At 40.2% G+C, this 20,227-nt stretch overlaps 2 protein-coding genes across 8 annotated transcripts in view; one reads left to right on the top strand and one right to left on the bottom strand.

Moving 5' to 3' along the window:
* Positions 1 to 9,204, bottom strand: part of LOC111951174 (signal-induced proliferation-associated protein 1) — a 54,194-nt gene extending 44,990 nt beyond the window's left edge. For 2 of the 7 annotated variants that reach the window (XM_023969226.2, XM_023969225.2), the window contains exon 1: positions 8,784 to 9,204. The gene's annotated coding sequence lies outside the window, so the exon portion shown is untranslated. Of the gene's footprint in view, positions 1 to 1,915; positions 2,016 to 4,116; positions 4,222 to 8,273; positions 8,407 to 8,783 lie in introns of those variants that run through there. The other 5 variants (XM_023969220.2, XM_023969223.2, XM_070434597.1 and 2 more) reach the window with 4 other exon arrangements.
* The window catches only part of LOC111950065 (cdc42 effector protein 2-like), a 140,935-nt gene extending 131,245 nt beyond the window's left edge, over positions 1 to 9,690 (top strand). The window contains exon 3 of the transcript XR_011473981.1: positions 9,613 to 9,690. The gene's annotated coding sequence lies outside the window, so the exon portion shown is untranslated. The remainder of the gene's footprint in view (positions 1 to 9,612) is intronic.
* The last annotated feature ends 10,537 nt before the right edge of the window (positions 9,691 to 20,227 follow it).

Here is a 20,227-nt window from a genome sequence, read left to right as displayed (position 1 = left end):
TTAAAACTAAAGTGCATGATAAAGTAATGATAATGACTAACTAAAGAGAGGATTCAGTGTAGTAACTAAGTATGATAAGTATTGATAATGACTAACTAAAGAGAGGATCAGTTAGTAACTAAGTGATGATAAGTAATGATAATGACTAACTAAAGGAGAGGATCAGTTGTAGAACTAAGTGATGATATATAATGATAATGACTAATTAAGGAGAGGATCAGGGTAGTAAGTAAGTGATGATAAGTAATGATAATGACTACTAAAGGAGAGGATCAGTGTAGTAACTAAGTGATGATAAGTTATGATTATGCTAAAGATGAGGATCAGTGTAGTAACTAAGTGATGATAAGTAATGATAATGACTAAAGAGAGGATCAGGTGTAGTAACTAAGTGATGATAAGTAATGATAATGAACTAAATTTAGAGTATCAATCAGTAACTAGGTGATGATAAGAATGATAATGACTAAAGGAGAGGATCAGTGTAGTAACTAAGTGATGATAAGTAATGATAATGACTAAAACGTAGTTATCAATGTAGTAACTAAGTGATGATAAGTAAACGATAATGACTAATAAGGAAGCGATCAGTGTAGTAACTAAGTGATGATAAGTATGATAATGACTAACTAAAGGAGAGGATCAATGTAGTAACTAAGTGATGATAAGTAATGATAATGACTAAAGAGATATTAACGCATAACTAAGTGATGATAAGTAATGATAATGACTAACTAAAGAGAGGATCAGTGTAGTCAACTAAGTGATGATAATAAGATAATGACTAAAGATGAGTATCAATGCAGTAACTAGTGATGATAAGTAATTGATAATGACTAAAGGAGAGGATCAGAGTTAGTAACTAGTGATGATAAGTAATGATAATGACTAAAGATGAGTATCAATGTAGTAACTAAGTGATGATAAAGTAACATAATGACTAAAGGAGAGGATCAGTGTAGTAACTAAGTGATGCTAAGTAATGATAATGACTAAAGATGAGTATCAATGCAGTAACTAAGTGATGATAAGTAATGATAATGACTAACTAAAGGAGAGGATCAATGTAGTAACTAAGTGTATAAGTAATGGTAATGACTAAAGAGGAGTATCAATGTAGTAACTAAGTATGTAAGTAACGATAATGACTAAGGAGAGGATCAGTGTAGTAACTAAGTGATGATAGTAATGATAATGACTAAACTAAAGGAGAGTATCAGTGTAGTAACTTAAGTGATGATAAAATGATAATGACTAAAGGAGAGATCAGTGTAGTAAACTAAGTGACGATAAGTAACGATAATGACTAAAATTGAGTATCAAGTAGTAAACTAAGTGGATGATAGGACTAAAGGAGAGTATGGTGTAGTTAACTAAGTGATGATAAGTAATGATAATGACTAAAGGAGAGGATCAGTGTAGTAACTAAGTGATGATAAGTAATGATAATGACTAAAGGAGGGTATCGGAGCTTGCTAGTGCACTATGCTCAGTGTTTCTGACCTAGCTATGAGGCCCCCACCTCAGTCTGTGAGGTCACATCCTGTCTGTGTGTTTCCTGTGCGTGGCTGTCTGAGCGAGGCTCAGGGGCACACACAAGGGCAGGACAGACAGGCGTGAAACAGATCTCCAGTGCCACAGCTAACCCTTCTCATTGGTAACCTGTTTCTTTCTCTCTCTCTCTCTTTACTGCCAATGCCATTAACATGCAAACACAGCCAGTTTTCACAATGACTATTTCCCTCTTCTTGACTGTAGCATGACGACAGAAAAACTATGAAGTGCTTTTTTCCACATGGCTAGAGCAGTAATGATTTTCACTATATTGTTGTATCTACCCATTGATGTGATATTGTGGTAATGTTCCTGTGGTGTTTTCCTCTGACAGATTCTCCGTGCAGGGTTGTTGTCTTACCTTTTTGATGTATCTTTGCTCAGGATGGGGAGTAGTGATGTTGTGGGAGTGTATTGAGTTAGATCTCTTTTCAGCACCACTGAATGTCACTGAGGGCACTTCTCCTATAATGGATCGGAACAAAGAGGACAGTAGCGTTTGTGTGTGTTTTTTAGTGTATGTATGATATAACGGTTGATTAATAATACTGACGACCAGTAAACTCCACACACACTGCCTACACTATTTCTGACCAGTGGGTTATTTAAGGTATGCAAATCTGTATCAAGGGATCAACATGTGACATGACCAACCACCACTAGTGTGAATTTATTCAAATTTACAGAAGCCATGCTTTCATTCAACTTATGCCATCTTAAAATTATCTTTATCACAATCCTAATTATAAATAAAACACAACATCATTGTCGGACTGAGAAGAACACGTTTCGACCTGCATTACGACTTAATATAGAGAGAAGTTAACAAACAAACCAATACGGGTTGAAACATGTTAATTTAGAGAAGTTTTACAACAACCATACAGGTTGAAACATGTTAATTTAGAGAAGTTTTACAACAAGCAATACAGGTTGAAACATGTTAATTTAGAGAAGTTTTACACAAGCCAACAGGTTGAACATGTTAATTGAGAGAAGTTTACAACAAGCAATACAGGTTGAAACATGTTAATTAGAGAAGTTTTACAACAAAGCAATCAGGTTGAACATGTTAATTTAGAGAAGTTTTACAACAAGCCTAATACAGGTTGAACATGTTAATTTAGAGAAGTTTTACAACAAGCTAATACAGGTTGAAACATGTTAATTTAGGAGAGTTTTACAACAAGCCAATACAGTTGAAAACATGTTAATTTATGAGAGAAGTTTTACAACAAGCAATACAGGTTGAAACATGTTAATTGTTAGAGAAAGTTTTACAAACAAGCCAATACAGGTTGAAACATGGTTCATTTAGAGAATTTTACAACAAGCCAATACAGGTTTCTGAAACATGTTAATTTAGAGAATTTTACAACAAGCCAATACAAGGTTGAAACATTGTAATTAGAGAAGTTTACAACAAGCCAATACAGGTTGAAACATGTTAATTTAGAGAAGTTTTACAACAAGCCAATACAGGTTGAAACATGTTAATTTAGAGAAGTTTTACAACAAGCCAATACAGGTTTGAAACATGTTAATTAGAGAAGTTTACAACAAGCCAATACAGGTTGAAACATGTTAATTTAGAGAAGTTTACAACAAGCATACAGTTGAAACATGTAATTTAGGAACGGTTTACAACAAGCCAATACAGGTTGAACATGTTAATTTAGAGAAGTTTATACAACAAGCCAATACAGGTTGAAACATGTTAATTTAGAGAAGTTTTACAACAAGCCAATACAGGTTGAAACCATGTTCCTTCCAGTTGCACAAACACATACTTGATTTACTTCTCACCATCTCTCTTTCCAATCCTCCTCTCTGCCTTCTCTCTCCATTTCCTTCATTCCCTCTCCCATCACTTTCTCTTTTCCTTTTTCTCGCCTCTCCTGTTCTGCTCATTGGTGCAGTCAGGTCCTGTGCAGCAGAGCAGAGCTATAGGCCGGCTAGAGCCCTGGGACATAAATCTGAGGGTGACTCCACTCCAGAGAGGCTGAGCTCCCATTAAGAGCATGGCCACAGAGGGACAGGTGACAAAAGAGAGCACAAGCCGATTAGTGGATCCACCCAGTGGCTTACACTCCATCCACCATCCTACCATCCTATGCTCTGCTTCAGAGGGGGTGGCACTGCTGACCTAGCTATGAGGCCCCCCACCTCAGTCTGTGAGGTCACATCCTGTCTGTGTGTTTCCTGTGCGGTGGCTGTCTGAGCCGAGCCTCAGGGGCACACACAAGGGCAGGACAGACAGGCGTGAAACAGATCTGCCAGTGCCACAGCTAACCCTTCTCATTGGTAACTCTGTTTCTTTCTCTCTCTCTCTCTTTACTGCCAATGCCATTAACATGCAAACACAGCCAGTTTCACAATGACTATTTCCCTCTTCTTGACTGTAGCATGACGTACAGAAAAACTATGAAGTGCTTTTTCCACATGGCTAGAGCAGTAATGATTTTCACTATATTGTMTGTATCTACCCATTGATGTGATATTGTGGTAATGTTCCTGTGGTGTTTTCTACTGACAGATTCTCCGTGCAGGGTTGTTKTCTACCTTTTTGATGTATCTTTGCTCAGGATGGGGAAGTAGTGATGTTGTGGGAGTGTATTGAGTTAGATCTCTTTTCAGCACCACTGAATGTCACTGAGGGCACTTCTCCTATAATGGGAATCGGAACAAAGAGGACAGTAGGCGTTTGTGTGTGTTTTTTAGTGTATGTATGATATAACTGGTTGATTAATAATACTGACGACAGTAAACTCCACACACACTGCCTACACTATTTCTGACCAGTGGGTTATTTAAGGTATGCAAATCTGTATCAAGGGATCAACATGTGACATGACCAACCACCACTAGTGTGAATTTATTCAAATTTACAGAAGCCATGCTTTCATTCAACTTATGCCATCTTAAAATTATCTTTATCACAATCCTAATTATAAATAAAACACAAACATTTGTCGGACTGGAAAGAACACGTTTCGACCTGCATTACGACTTAATATAGAGAAGTTAAACAACAAACCAATACGGGTTGAAACATGTTAATTTAGAGAAGTTTTACAACAAGCCAATACAGGTTGAAACATGTTAATTTAGAGAAGTTTTACAACAAGCATAACAGGTTGAAACATGTTAATTTAGAGAAGTTTTACAACAACAATACAGGTTGAAACATGTTATTTAGAGAAGTTTTACAACAAGCCAATACAGGTTGAAACATGTTAATTAGAGAAGTTTTACAACAAGCAATAGGTTGAAACATGTTAATTAGAGAAGTTTTACAACAAGCCAATACAGGTTGAACATGTTAATTTAGAGAAGTTTTACAACAAGCAATACAGGTTGAAACATGTTAATTTAGAGAGGTTTTACAACAAGCCAATACAGGTTGAAACATGTTAATTTAGAGAAGTTTTACAACAAGCCAATACAGGTTGAAACATGTTAATTTAGAGAAGTTTTACAACAAGCCAATACAGGTTGAAACATGTTAATTTAGAGAAGTTTTACAAACAAGCCAATACAGGTTGAACATGTTAATTTAGAGAAGTTTTACAACAAGCCAATAACAGGTTGAAACATGTTAATTTAGAGAAGTTTTACAACAAGCCATACAGGTTGAAACATGTTAATTTAGAGAAGTTTTTATCAAACAAGGCCAATACAGGTTGAAACATGTTAATTTAGAGAAGTTTTACAACAAGCCAATACAGGTTGAAACATGTTCCTTCCAGTTGCACAAACACAGTACTTGATTTACTTCTCACCATCTCTCTTTCCAATCCTCCTCTCTGCCTCTCTCTCCTTTCCTTCATTCCCTCCCTCCCATCACTTTCTCTTTCTCCTTTTTCTCTCCTCTCCTGTTCTGCTCATTGTGCAGTCAGGTCCTGTGCAGCAGAGCAGAGCTATAGGCCGGCTAGAGCCCTGGGACATAAATCTGAGGGTGACTCCACTCCAGAGAGGGCTGAGCTCCCATTAAGAGCATGGCCACAGAGGACAGGTGACAAAAGAGAGCACAAGCCGATTAGTGGATCCACCCAGTGGCTTACACTGCCATCCACCATCCTACCATCCTATGCTCTGCTCAGAGGGGGTGGCACTGCTGGGCCACCAGCCTACCTCAGTCACACAGACATACTGCTCACTAGGAGAGATAGAGAGACTGGGCCTAGTCACCCAAAATGGCTCCAAATGAGGGAGATGGTGGGGTGCTGACTCATGTTTTAGAGGARAGTATAATCTGCCCGGTAACATTGATCCATGTTGATTGGACATATTGATTATTTCTCCTAAGACACCACTGAAATCTATTTACTATAGTCTTAGTCATTCTCGCTCAGATTTGTCATTTGTCCTTGCATAAAAGATGAGAGTAGAAATAGGTCAGTTTGTCACGGCACGGCGGGAGCACCATGGTGACTTTCATCTCTCGTGGAGCACAGTAGGCCTCAACGTAGATTGAATAGCATTTTTACAAGCCTCGGGTTGTTGTCATACAGGCGCCTGTCTATGTTGTGCTGTGTGAAGACGGTTGGTTGACTGTTGAGAGGCTATACGCTGCAGCGGTCCAATGGAGAGGAGTTGCTTTTGRCATTGAAATACAATTTGGTATGCAAAGAGTGCAGCGGTGTGATCTGGAGTTGAAATCCTGGGTGACACACAGCTTTAGTACCTCTGAGACAAGCAGGGTCTGTCAGCCCCGGGGCTCTGCTAGCATCCTGCGGCACAAATGTGTACTACCGCTGCTCTCACTATTATTWCCATCAACATCATATAAGTCATTTTGGCCTTCAATGTTTTAAGGATCTCCACTTATTAAACTGGCAAAGGACAAACATGTAACAGTTCCTTTACATTTCATCTATACATTTAAGAGGTCAAGTGGTTCTGTACGTACACCCTTGATTCATCAGATGCCTCTTACTATGGAACACAATTTTGTTTAATAGATCTGTCCTCTGTGGTCAGGGGCTGGTGTAGGAATGGACAGTGATGTAGCAGTTTGATTGTGCAGGAAATACAAGTGGGCCTGATCGATCACAGAGACTAGCTGTTCAGCCTCTCCTTTCCTCCCACTCAGCTGAAGAATTTGTGCCACAGGTCCCTGCTGACTGACAGAGAGCCTCTCATATTTAAAAAGAGTCCCAGACACCCACAGGTTTTTATAGCTCCCTACTGTGACAATACTAGTCCTAGCTAGATGAACAAATATAGACACGTACATGCTCTGACGCCAACGGCAGGTTCCCATCATTTGGGTCAAAACAGCATATTTAAAGCGCCACATTTTTAACATGTTCTAAGAAAAAGTGTTCTCTTTGAGAGCGCCYGAGTGCTTCACGACTTTAACTAGAACAGACATATTTCTGTCACAGATACACATCTGATTGTTCTATACCTACAATAATATAACTATCTCCCTACTGTCCACAAACTATAAAGGTCTGAGGGCAAAGCTTTTTCCTGTTATGTTGTCAAATAATAGACAATATACMTTTTTTTCTCGTAGTTTGAGTACATTGGAGTCTATTTAACACTAAAATACTGGCGGGTATATCCATGAACCTACATTTGACTGACAAGTAAATAACTGTCGGGTTGGGATTGCTGCATTAAATAGTTGAATGTCTGTTAAGAGTGGACATTTTATCTGGCCTAACCTTCTCAAAGAACACTCAAAATAACAATACATTTGATCCCAAGTTGAATGCCCTTTTCTAATCCTATTTTGTAATTACTTTGTTATTATTATTACATGATCAATTATTTTGAATATTTTAGAAGCATTTAATGAGAATTTAAGCACTGTGGTAGGGTCCGTTTCCCTCGATAAAACCGGCATCGTTGGCAGTGTGACCTCAAAGCGTCACCAGACTCTTGTACCCATGTGCTATGTGTGCAATGATAGTGGTTGTGTGTCATGGTGGCACCAAGAAATCTGATGTTATCATCTGGCTTCAGTTACCCCCTATCACATATACAGTATATTCATTCTCATAAAGCTTGATTTCAGAAGATTGACTTTCATACATACATACACACACACACATATCCATGGGCACATCTGGCCAACCATCTAGGTTAACAGTCTAGGACCGATAACGTCACACCCTCTGCCAATCTGGCCAGGAACGCACAAAGACCACRACCAAGTCCCTGTCATCAAATTTAGACAAGCACACGACCTACCACACTCTTCAGGACAGAGAACAAGGACTTCACCATGTCAAGTCCCGGTGCATTCATCATCATAAGGAATACCATTGTCCATTAATGACAACCACAGTGAACACCACATAGGAGGATTCATCTGGCGCAAAAGAAATGAAATGGCCAGTCCTTTTAGTGCACTAGCTTATGTAAGCTGTCCCTCGTCCCTCTCCTCTTCATCTCCCTCCTTGTTCCCCCTTTCTCTTCTACACCAGCCCTCTCAATCCCTTGCATCCCCAACCCCCAAAAAGCACAACCCCCCTCACTGCCAAAATGAGAAAAAAAAGGATATCCCGCATCCCTCCTTTTCTTTGCCACCTTGAAAACAACACCCTGATCCCGGCTCTGGTTCTCCATTCCATCATTGTCTGTGCACATTACATGCAGTATCCTCTCAGTCCTCTTTATCATCCCCCACACAAAGACAGGCAGGGCCTGCAGACATTAGTCTGTAAAAAAAAAGTACATATATATGTCTATCCTATTTCTCTTACCTTTTTGTTTCTGTGTCACTATAGTTCCTGTCTATTCACCTCTTTCATTCTCCCTGTCTTTGGCGTGCTCTCTGTCTCTTCCTCCCTCCCTCCATTCCTCCACCTGGCCCACATCTCTGGGTCCTGCAGCCCCGAGCGCCCTACAGCAAGGTCTGCAGTGACTTCATGTCAATGTCATAACACAGTTTTTAAACGAGCCCAGAACACCAGAGGGGTGGGGTGGTGGGGGGGACGGACGAGCGTGAAGATAGCGGAATGCCGCTCAGACATCATTTTCTACCCCTGACAAAGCGTCCGTTCATTGTGTTGACACATCCTTTGCTCTCTCACTTCTGTACGGCAGAATGATCTGAATCTCTGGTGAAATCGACAGGAAACAAGAGCATGTGCATGCTCACATAGAGGGTGTCCTGACCAAATCAATCACATTCCTCATCACCAGACATAGGATATAAGGAATTAGGAATGTGTGCATTCTGAAGGCTCCGAGTAAAGAAAGACAGTGCTTACCTCCACATCTCAGCTCCGCTCCACCCTGCCTGGTATCATCCTGTTCCTTTCTGTAGCCTCCCTCCCCCCTCTCCCCATGACAGCATTTTTCTGCTATCTATCTATCCCCACGCTGAGGCTTTTTCTCCTCCTCCTCCCTCTTCGATTTCCCTCGTCTGCTCCCTTCTTCCCCTCTCCCAAAATAAAACTCCTCTCTGGTCAGTGTGCCTAGGAGCTCAGCTCTTCCATTCCGTTGTTCAGTCTAAAGAGGCAGGTTGATTTGTTCTGTCTCCCTCCCTCACTCTGATTCTATTTCATTCACATCACACTGAAGCCAAACCCCTCCTTCTCCTCCCCTCACACACGGCACATCCCCAATCTCTCTCCTCCCCCTCCTCTCTCTCTCTCTTTCTCGCTCTGTCAAAGAGAGGCTGAGGCAGCAATAGACAGCAAACTAGGCAGGATGTGCTCTCTTTCTCTCCCTCTCTCTAATCCGTATTCAAGACTAATGGTTGAATGATTAGGGTGACTAGATTAAGCGACCAATGAGTGCATCTAGCCTGTCAGCCACAACGTGCCATTCTACGTGTTTGGTTGGAGGAAAGGTTGGGGGGCAAAGGAGCATGTGTAGTGTCCTCCCCAAACATGGACCAATGGGTGGGGGCCACACTAAACAATTAAATGGTTCCCCAACAAGGAGGGTACATTGTTTACTAGACTCTAACCATTCAGAGGGCTCCCGGGTGGTGCAGCGGTCTAAGGCACTGCATCTCAGTGCAAGAGGTGTCACTACAGTCCCTGGTTTGAATCCAGGCTGTATCAGATCCGGCCGTGATTGGGAGTCCCGTAGGGAGGCGCACAATTGGCCCAGCATTGTCCGGGATTGGCCGGCATTGTAAATAAGAATTTGTTTTTAACTGACTTGCCTAGTTAAATAAAGGTTAAATAAAATTTTAAAAAGAGGGCCATCATCACTGTTCCCCTCCCCTCCCCTCCCCTCCCTGCCCAGTAGGTTCACTGCCACCTAACCTTCCAAAATGGTTTCCAATGTGTTTGATGCCATTCCATTTGCTCCGTTCCAGGCATTATTATGAACCGTTCTGCACTTCCATAGACATTACCGTGGCTCCCTAAGTCCAGCCATGACGTGGTGTGATTATGACACCCTACAAAAGCACAGGTGTCAGTCACAGACTGAACACYGGAGATGTTTATGAGAAAGAGGGGAATTTTGCTGCTCTTTGTGAGCCTTTTACTGTGGCAAATTAAAGCGTTATCATTAAGGATTGTGGTCCTTTCAATTTGTCTTTGTTGTGCCAGCACAGTAATATTTATATATTTTTTCAGATGGTTTTCAGATGGATTTTCTCAATAGGGGGTACAGAGAGTCACAAACTACAGTATTTTGGATCTCAATCTAGAACAAGACTGGGCACCTAATCCCAGATTCTCCACCTCTCATCACGCTCAAATGCATCCTTATGTTGAAAGCACAGTACAACACCGTGGAAGTGTATGCTGCATGATTCATAACATTATAGGCATATCCCATATGTAGGTAATAGCACATATGGGATATACAAATAGTTGTATATTGTAGGCATTGGTACATGATTTCTATACTCAGTTATGTGCTTCTTTACACTCAGGCGCCTGAGACTGCCTGTTTTGACTACTTGCCTTACCAGTTCAGCTTTAAACAACCCTTTAGCTAATGTGGCACTGGAGCTGGGGCCCGACTCCATCCACTAATTACTGTATGAAGTCACCCCCCCGCCTGACCATATGGCCCTGAAAGGTCACCAGCTCTGGTCAAGCCCACAGCAGAGCTGGGCGTGGGGGTGGGGGCTAGGAGGATGTGTTGTGGGTAGTGAGTCTAAAACCGATTAAAACAAGGAAACAATGATAATAGTTTTGGATACACAAGACAATAGATTCATGTGATAGCAGTTTAGGTCATGGAGTATAGCCTAAGACTAGAATGACATTGCGGATACRTCAAATGACACCTGATGTTAATATTTTTCATCATTCATTATTATTTTGCATTTGAGATATGTTCATACTACCATTTTTACACATGGCAATGCAAACTTTTTCCTCAGTAATTCCTATATTTTACATAATGTAGATTAAATATATATTTAAAATATCTGTTACCATACATAAGTCCAATCAGTTAAACAGAAAATAGTTTGTAAGTAGTGATTGTGGATCAGACAAAGATTTTTTTCTAGTTCCTATTATTCCTTGGTATGAGTGGTTTTCATTGTCAAAGACCAGCCTAGCCCCAGTTCATTTATTCTAAGCACTACTTCTCCTTCCTATTTTGTAAGAGAACCATGAACTGCCTGAGAAGCTGCATGCTTCACTTTATATCTCTATTATAAAAAATGATTGAATGGAATTCCAACTGCTGTCACACTATCCAACCTAAGACCATGGCGCTAGATAGAACCTACTGCATCTATCAGCTTTACCAAGTGTAGCTGCCTGGCCAGTGGGGTGGGTATAATTTGTGGAACGTTCCAACAGGAATCTGTTCCAAAAACGATGTAAAGTACAAGGTTGCCAACAAACAACGCAACAACAACGCCACCCTGGTCAGTGTGTTTTGTGAACAAGAAAAGGTAGATGGATTGCTTTAGCATTGATAGAGGCCTAACATAATTACACTCCACCGAATGCTGAATACAAATGATCTTATAGGCCCAAACAAAGTCAGCTCTGGAACTGAAGTAAACGGCATAGGTTGTTGTTACCCATTTCATGTGAATACATGTTAACACAAGGTTTCCACGTCCTTAGCGCTGTCATATATCACGTTATGTGTTCTGGTGAATTGTCAATACTAGCTCACAGCAATAGTCAGTAATACAGCGACATCTAGTGGTAAACTGCATCGTAGACAACCTTGTGTGCAATTGTGACCAGGTCCCAGACTTTGCATCTGTAGAGCCCTATAAAATCCGCGATACGGAGAACACGGACAGAATCACGGAATCCAGACATCAAAACGGAATTCAACAATATTGAAAATGTACTGAACTTAGTATGGAATCAACTAAATGTATTGAAAATTAATTAGTTTGTACACGTTTATCATAAAACATTAACAGAATGAATTGGTGATTCGTATTTCCTGCAACTTGCTGAAGAGACAATGAGAATTCCCCTTGTGCGAGCGTCTGCCACTTTGTGTAGGCATTAGCGATGATGCTAATGAAAAGTGGAAAGTCTTTCCCCAAAACCTTGTCAATTAAGCGTTAACTACAAAGTAGCCTATGCTTACCTGGCAGAATGATGTAATAAGTATTTGAATCAATCCWKTGGGTATTTGTTTTGCAAACTCTACTATCAAGCATGTGCGCTACAAAAACACCGCTAAACAACAGYCTCTTGCTAGGTGCCACTTGAATTAAACGGTAACTACACACAAACATAAAACATAAAATAAAACATTCTCAGACCTCAAACGTGGCCTCCTGATGGGGTCTAAGCATTGTTGTGGACTTACAACATCCAATTTAGCTGTTTTTCTTATTTAAAAACAAAAAAAGGCTCAACCTTACCCCTCAACCATAACCTCAAATCTTACCCTAGCTTCATGTCCTCATCCCGGTTCAATCCTAACCCTAGCAATAACCCTAATCCTAACTCTAGCTTCATGTCCACATCCCGGTTCAACCCTAACCCTTAACCCTAAGCCTAGCTTCATGTCCAAATCTCGGTGAGTAAAACCAATACTTGTTGTACAGCACTTATAAGAATAATTACACAGTAATAACAACACTGTGGGCTCTATTTTCGGCTGGCAATTTCGCCATGTATAAACTGGCGCACTGCTATTTTCCATCCCTTACGCCAGGTTCAGCAATTTACCTGTCTAATATCAGCTCGCTTCCGCTGAGGGGGAAGGGTGGCAATATTTGAGGTGTGTCCATATAAACAAGCACAAAAGTGATAATTTCATGCTGCGCTAAAGGGAAGTTTTAGGAACCACCAAAAGCAGGTCTTAACTGTAACGCAGTTGATAATGACATGGATATTGAGAGCGGAAGCGCAGCCTATCCAGCTGTGTGCCCATGGAATGAGAGTTGTGCCTTTTGGAATGGTTTCCCCCCATTTCATTTGATTTGATTAAAAAAACAAGCCTACCTTCCCCTTAATCAAGGCTAGYTTAGCAGCTTTGCATTGTGCGTATTTTCATCCTGGCCATGGATTAGCCAAGTAGCCTATGAATAAAGAGGGTTTTTTATGGTCTACTGACAGTGGCTTGAAATATTTTGGAGGTTTTTGCCCTCGTGCTTTTTCATGATTCCCAATTTCATTTTGCTTGTTCAAGTAGCCTACACATTCCCGTTTTCAAAGAGCGCCCCTCGTCCGATTACCAAAGACGTGCTCCACCAAACTATTCACTCCTTCTATAATGCCATATCAACGGCAGATTTTTTGAGAATGTGCCTCGCACACAGGCAACAATACAATTGACAGGAGCCATGTATTTTGTATAGACGTGTGAATGGAGAGATAGATAGAGAGATGTACTCCTAGGTTCGTGCACAGTGCCATGGAACTAGAGATGGGATTTTTGATATCATGCCTCTGACCCTATCCGATTTAGAAATATTGCATAGCCTACCCTCTTCTGAATGAACCTCTAAAACTCTTAGCTATTTGATTTTGAATTGTAGGACCCCTTTAGGTATAAAAAAAAGGTATTGAATTTGGCCTTTACTACTATAGCCCATATAAACGCATCGAATTACAACACATTTGTAAATGTTAAATAAAGATAGTCAAACAACGTATCGTAAGGAATAAGGTTTTGATGTGTCTATCATATATCTAGGAGATATAAGAAAGCTCAGGAAACATTTTTGTTTTTTTGGACACATATTTAACCCATTATTTTTGTTAGCCTGAAACTACCTCCATAATTCCATTTGTTTGTATGTGTTACCTTCAGATGACTCCCATTGCAGATGCGGAAGGCCGACATAAGCGGATGASGTGGATTGAGACGCAGCCCATACAAAACACCTGATATCTCTAGTTTAAACTGACGGATTTTTATGGGGATTTTTTTATTATGTGATTTATATTGAAGCACGGATGCGTCAATAGACTTTTAAGGATTAATGAAGGCAGTTTTTTTGTCTTGCCCAATGATTTTGGCCAAATAGCAGCGTATCAATAAAGGGTTTGGCTCATGAGACTGCTTTGAAATAAATATTAATCACCAAAGCTTGATTTAAAKAGTTTGGGAGCAGCAAAACAGTGTGCTCCCGTTGTTATTTTGGATGTACGTAAAAGCATCCATAGTCTACATTAATATTATATGCCCACGGGGGGCAAGTATGGTGCCTGTAACTGTATTTAGACATAGCCTATTTAAAACAAGTTTTTGTTTAGTTTTAATTACATTGTATTCAAATCATTCTCTTTTTAATTAATTTAATCTTGCTTATTGACAACTTCTGGCTTGTCCATGGCTCAGACATGGCAGACATAATGCAATTTAAAGTAGCATAGTCCCTATATCASTGTGAATGCTTTGTTTAACAATATATTTCTATATTGAAGCCATGCAATTAGGCTTCTTAYAATGTGGACTGCAAACATGTTCCAAGATATTTAGCAAAGATAGGATATGCCTACATACATCTTGTTATTTTGTTTCTGTAGGCTATTTAACAAACTATTCCATAATGGACTAACATTTTATTTGGAGTTGACCATATATTTAGCCATGCATGGACCATGTTCTGATTGGCCAATGAGGGGTCAAGCCTCGACACACCTACAACTTGTTTACTCCTCAATACCCAGGTCTTTCAAATCAAATCAAATTGTATTTGTCACATACACATGGTTAGCAGATGTTAATGCGAGTGTAGCGAAATGCTTGTGTGTAAGAAATAACACATAAAAAAACAAAATACTGCATAGTTTCCTAGGAACGCGAAGCGAGGYGGCCATCTCTGTCGGCGCCGGAAGTTCAGTCTTTCGCGCCACCGCCAGCTACTGCACCCATAATTCCGTTTGTGAAAATAGCAAAAATATTTCTGACACATCCCCAACCTATAGCTCTACAGCCAGCACTAAGATTGACCATTGCATACGTTTTGTTAAAATAGATCCCTTATMATTTTAAATGTGACCATGGAAGGTAATAGCCTACACTACCAAAATTCTAGTGAATTATTTCCTATAAAATATAAGCTATGAAAAACACTGACAGTAAGTAGCCTAATAGTAGCACCGTGTAACGATTTTCGTCGTCGGATGAAGAGTAGTCGGACCAATGCGCAGCGTGGTAAGTGTTCATGTTATATTTATTAAAACAGAACACTAAACAAAATAACAAAGAGAAAGAACGAAGAAGTCCTGTAAGGTGCAGCAACACAAAACAGAAAACAACTACCCACAAAACACAGGTGGGAAAAGGCTACCTAAGTATGATTCCCAATCAGAGACAACGATAGACAGCTGCCTCTGATTGAGAACCACACCCGGCCAAACACACAGAAAAKAAAACATAGAACACAAAAACATAGAATGCCCACCCCAACTCACGCCCTGACCAAACCAAAATAGAGACATAAAAAGGATCTCTAAGGTCAGGGCGTGACACACCGTTAAAGCTAGTCTGTGGTTGGTACATCCATTTTGGACTTTTAAATTAATGATATATAGCCATTGATTATATAATAGTATAAATGCCTCATTAGCTTAGTTCAACTGTCTTACCCCATTACAACCAAAAATATAAGATTGTTTTACTCCATTGTTTGTAAACAATGTACCCTAATTGTACACAAAAACTGTATAGCTTAAAAAATAATGTGAGGTGGGAAAAATAAAAATTGCCCGCCCTACAGATGTCTATATCGGTCTGCTAATACAGGACTAGCAAAGGCCCAGTACTTTTGTGGGATTTTTTTTATTTTTTAAATGTTATTATTCATATTTTTTTGTAATTCATATTTTTCAGGGGGTGCTGCTCCACCCTGAGCACCCCTACTTTCCGCGGCTATTTATATATTGGTTTAAACGAATCGCGAAAGTCAATTTGTGAAGTTCCATTTTGAGACCTTTCTGAATTCTCTAGGCCTATTAGCCATCATTAGCTATATTCTCAGAAGGTTCCGTGGAAGGAAGGTGTCCTAGAAAGGCCAGAAAGATGTACAAAGACTCCAGGCACCTCAGCCATGGACTGTTCTTTCTGCAAGCGGGACCGGAGCATCAGGTCTTGGACTAACAGGCTCCAAGACAGCTTCTATCCCCAAGAAAGAAGACCGCTAAACAGCTAATCAATTGCTGCCCACCCTCAACCCCAAACTATCTGCACTGACTCTATCTGCACTGACTGCATACTCACTGGTATCCACCCACCCATTCACACATACCTACACTGACACTCTTGCACACACACACTCAAACTCACATACTGACGTCCACACACACACTCACATACTGACGTCCAAACACACACACACACACACATACACACCATCATGCAAACACTCACCATATCAGCTGCTACTATTTATTATTATTGTTATTATTATTATACTTTATCTTACTGCTAACAGTCACTTTTTTTTTACCCCTGCTTACATGTACATAGCCTATTTACCTCACTACTCCAGTATCCCTGCACATTGAAACTATGGTACTGACCTTCCATGTACAGTATAGAAATTACATTCATGTTTTTCTTATTTCACATGTTTTTTTWAAACTTTATATAATTTCCTCTTACCTTGATATTCAACAGATTGCTGGGAAAGAGAGAGCTTGCCAGTATGCATTTCACTGTACTATTTTACACTTGTATTCTGGGCAGGTGTCAATAAACTTTCATTTGATTTTCTATTAAACMAAAAAATATAATGTGTAAGATTTGTTTTTGTTGTTTGTTTTACATTATTCTGAGGTGATCTCGTTTTATGGGATGTTATAATGTCCCATATTTGCTTAGTTTAAAAGGCAGGCATATATTATACAGTGCCTTTTGGAAAGAAATYAGACCCCTTGACTTTTTCCATTTTTTWWWAAACGTTACAGCCTTATTATAAAATAGATTAAATAGTTTCCCCCCCTCATCAATCTACACACAATATCCCATAATGATGAAGCAAAAACTGTTTTTTAGACATTTTTGTAAATTTATAAAAAATGTAAAACTGAAATATCACATTTACATAAGTATTCAGACCCTTTACTCAGTACTTTGTTGAAGCACCTTTGGCAGCGATTACAGCCTTGAGTYTTCTTGGGTATGATGCTACAAGCTTGGCACACCTATATTTAGGGAGTTTCTCCCATTCTTCTCTGCAGATCCTCTCAAGCTCTGTCAGGTTGGATGGGGAGCGTCACTGCACAGCTATTTTCAGGTCTCTCCAGAGATGTTCAATCGGGTTCAAGTCCGGGCTCTGGCTGGGCCACTCAAGGACATTCAGAGACCTGTCCCGAAGCCACATCTGTGTTGTCTTGGCTGTGTGCTTAAAGCTGTCCTGTTGGAAGGTGAACCTTGGTCCTAGTCTGAGGTCCTGAGCGCTCTGGATTAGGTTTTAATCAAGGATCTTCTCTGGTCTCATCAGACCAGCGAATCTTGTTTCTCATGTTCTGAGAGTCTTTAGGTGCTTTTTGGCAAACATGTGCCTTTTACTGAAGAGTTGCTTCCGTCTGGCCACTACCATAAAGGCCTGTTTGGCGGTRTGCTGCAGAGATAGTTGTCCTTCTGGAAGGTTCTCCCATCTCCACAGAGGAACTCTGGAGCTCTGTCAGAGTGATCATTGGGTTATTGGTCACCTCCCTGACCAAGGCCCTTCTCCCACAATTGCTCAGTTTGGCCAGGGGGCCAGCTCTAGGAAGAGTCTTGATGGTTCCAAACTTCTTCCATTTAAGAATGATGGAGGCCACTGTGTTCTTGGGGACCTTCAATGCTGCATAAATGTTTTGGTACCCTTCCCCAGATCTGTGCYTTGASACTATCCTGTCTCGGAGCTCTACGGATAATTCCTTCAACCTCATGGCTTCGTTTTTGCTCTGACATGCACTGTGAACTGTGGGACCTTATATAGACAGGTGTGTGCCTTTCCAAATCATGTCCAATCAATTGAATTTACCACAGGTGGACTCCAATCAAGTTGTAGAAAGCTCTCAAGGATGGAAACAGGATGCACCAGAGCTCAATTTCGAGTCTCATARCAAAGGGTCTGAATAATTATGTAAATAAGGTATTTCTGTTTACATTTTTWAAATGTGCATACATTTCTAGAAACCTGTTTTCACTTTGTCATTRTGGGGTATTGTGTGTAGATTGATGAGGAAAAATATGAATTTAATCAATTTTAGAATAAGGCCCTGAAAGTTGGGCGAGGTGAGCTGAAGGCCTATTAGCTAGCTATATGATTTTAAGACATGAAAATAACATGAAAGTCGAATAGGCCTACATGTATTTTGGAATAAATGTACACAAAAACATGTCAAAGACATAAGGGCTTCTATTTTGAAGGAATTCAAAATGAAAAATTTCAGAACAATGCTCTACAACAACGCTTTCTTAGTGTCCAACAAGCTTGCTCTGCCCTTAACATGATTCTGAACACCTCCTAAACAAAGGTCATGTGGTTTGGTAAGAAGAATGCCCCTCTCCCMACTGGTGTGATTACTACCTCTGAGGGTTTAGAGCTTGAGGTAGTCACCTCATACAAGTACTTGGGACTATGGCTAGACGGTACACTGTCCTTCTCTCAGCACATATCAAAGCTGCAGACTAAGGTTAAATCTAGACTTGGTTTCCTCTATCGTAATCGCTCCTCTTTCACCCCAGCTGCCAAACTAACCCTGATTCAGATGACCATCCTACCCATGCTAGATTATGGAGACGCAATTTATATATCGGCAGGTAAGGGTGCTCTCGAGCGACTAGAGGTTCTTTACCATTCGGCCATCAGATTTGCCACCAATGCTCCTTGTAGGACACATCACTGCACTCTATACTCCTCTGTAAACTGGTCATCTCTGTCGCAAGACCCACTGGTTGTTGATTATTTATAAAACCCTCTTAGGCCTCACTCCCCCCCTATCTGAGATATATACTGCAGCCCTCATCCTCCACATACAACACCCGTTCTGCCAGTCAGGTCCCCAAAGCACACACATCCCTGGGTCACTCGTCTTTTCACTTCGCTGCAGCTAGAGACTGGAACGAGCAGCAACAAACACTCAAACTGGACAGTTTTATCTCAATCTCTTCAATCAAAGACTCAATCATGGACACTTTTACTGGCAGTTGTGTGATGTATTGTTGTCTCTACCTTCTTGCCCTTTGTGCTGTTGTCTGTGCCCAACAATGTTTGTACCCTGTTTTGTGCTGCTACCATGTTGTGCTGCTGCCATGTTGTGTTGCTACCATGTTGTTGTCATGTTGTGTTGCTACCATGCTGTGTTTTCATGTGTTGCTGCCATGCTATGTTGTCATCTTAGGTCTCTCTTTTTGTAGTGTTGTGTTGTCTCTCTTGTCGTGATGTGTGTTCTGCCCTATTTTTTTAATTAAATGTATTTGTATTTTTACTCCCAGCCCCCATCCCCGCAGGAGGCCTTTTGCCTTTTGGTAGGCCGTCATTGTAAATAAGAATTAGTTCTTAACTGACTTGCCTAGTTAAATAAAAAATAAAAACATTTAAACAACAGGGTCGAGAAGGCCTGGGTGTTATAGATGTGACCTACTCCTCCTAAATCATGCAATTTGTGGCTTTAGAGTAGGGTGAGCATTGGTTAGTGGAACTCCTGGCAAAGTGKGACACTTAAGCTTTGTAATTGATATCTTTAAATGTGTACTATAACATAACGCCTGTGTGTTAGTGAGGAAGTATGTGATGATAAAAAAATCGGTATGGCATCATCGTTGTGGGCGTGGMTTCCCGTGTAATGACACGTGTCTCGAGGCATAATGGTAAGTAAATTGACATAGGGTTCTGAGGTAAATAATGTTAAGGTTATAAAACACTAAGAAATGATTTTCAGTGTCTCATTACAACATATGTTGTAATGGGATGTAATTGTAAATCAAAATGACTGTAAATGGTTTTCTTACTACTCTCACTTTTTAGAATAGTGATATTGTGACAGTGTGCCAGTATGCCAATYGTCTACTGTCAAAATGGGACACCCCTCTAGGCCATTTTAATGCAGAAAAAATATTTCCGGGGATTATGAAATACATGTTTTCTAAACAGAAATCTATTTTCTAAATAGGATCAAATGTTCAATTTCATTTTCCTCAAATCTGCAAATCAGCTAGCTTGCTAAAAAAAACAGTAAACATCCTAGCAAGCTATATTCATAACTATAAAGGTATATGATGACTAACATTTTTTATTTTGCCGTATTTGACTATAGTAACAATAAAACAGTCTTTGAAATGTTTGATAGGTAAGGTCTTTCTGGTT

This window comes from Salvelinus sp. IW2-2015, linkage group LG23, assembly GCF_002910315.2.
Source record: "Salvelinus sp. IW2-2015 linkage group LG23, ASM291031v2, whole genome shotgun sequence".
NCBI classification, from domain to species: domain Eukaryota; kingdom Metazoa; phylum Chordata; class Actinopteri; order Salmoniformes; family Salmonidae; genus Salvelinus; species Salvelinus sp. IW2-2015.
Note: the sequence above shows the minus strand (reverse complement) of the source record. Positions and strands in the feature narration are given on the sequence as shown.